This window comes from Myotis davidii, unplaced genomic scaffold (genome assembly GCF_000327345.1).
Source record: "Myotis davidii unplaced genomic scaffold, ASM32734v1 scaffold438, whole genome shotgun sequence".
NCBI lineage: Eukaryota > Metazoa > Chordata > Mammalia > Chiroptera > Vespertilionidae > Myotis > Myotis davidii.
In genome coordinates this window covers 2,786,524-2,787,618 of record NW_006290031.1, presented here as the reverse complement: position 1 = coordinate 2,787,618, position 1,095 = coordinate 2,786,524, and the positions used below count along the sequence as shown (strand labels likewise).

Sequence of the window (1,095 nt, the reverse complement as noted above, 5' to 3'; positions counted from 1 at the left end):
CCTCTCGACGCGCGGCGGACGTGCCAGGAGTCAGGGACTGGCTGGAGACCCTGGAGTCGGCGCAGGGCTAGGCCGGGGTCTGGGGCGCAGGGCGAGGGGGGTTATGCATAGAGGCAGATTAGCTCTTCACCCCCGTGGAAGTTGAAAAAGCGCGCCCTGGTTAGGGTGTAGATGGGGTCCGGAGGATGGGGTCCAGCCCCTGCACCCCACTGGGGTCTTCGGCAGAGCCTGCTGCTGTAACCTGGGGATTAGAAAAAGCACAGCAGCATCTATGACCAGCTTTCATCACAAGGAAAATCGTACTGTTTTATTAGCACTAATACATTCTCATGTCCGATGACACATTTCTATTTTACATAGACCTAAGGTCCAGAGAAGTTAATAACTTACCCAGAGTCGCTCGGTGTGGTAGTGGCAGGCAGAGTTGGAGCAAATTCAGTTCTTTTCAACCAACAGTTATGAACGCTTATCCTACGCCAGACGCTGTGTTGTTACAGGTTGCATGGTATATGCTATTCTGATCTTTGTCTTGTCTGTGACCTTTGGGTATCCTGTCAGACACATGCCACTGGTGAACAGCGAAACTTGAAGTGTGTTTTCTGTTAGTTCGGAATTATCTTCTTTGAATCCAGAACTGACATTTTGTACTTGGATTCAGTCTTGCAAATTTGTTTAACAGCCCACCGAGACATATCAGATTCCTATGATTGGCTCTAAGAAAGCACATATGTAAAATAATTAGCGGGTTTTTTCTTTCTTTATTGTTCCTGTAATATTATTTTACCGTATCATCAGCTTCTTGTTTAATCCCTGGAATCTAGTACACTGTATGGCCTCTGCGTGTGTGTGTTTTACAAAGGGATTTTTAACCAGTATTAAACCAAGCAGAATGGTTGCTAGTTGAATGAATGCTTATAGAATTACCTCCTTTCACTCCTACAATCCTCCCAGGTGGGATTGTCTCAGGCATGCAAGGAACTGAAAAGCATGGAGATTAAGTAATTTGCCTAGGGAGCTAATAAGCAAGAGAGCTAGGATCTAAGAAATACAGGACTCCTGATTGTAAAGCCTGTGCTTTTCACTACCAGCCTTGGC

The 1,095-nt window shown here is 46.0% G+C and overlaps 1 protein-coding gene across 1 annotated transcript in view; it reads left to right on the top strand.

Annotated features, from left to right (window-relative positions):
• ABHD18 (abhydrolase domain containing 18) overlaps positions 1-1,095 on the top strand; it is a 49,388-nt gene that overhangs the window by 901 nt on the left and 47,392 nt on the right. The window lies entirely within an intron of this gene.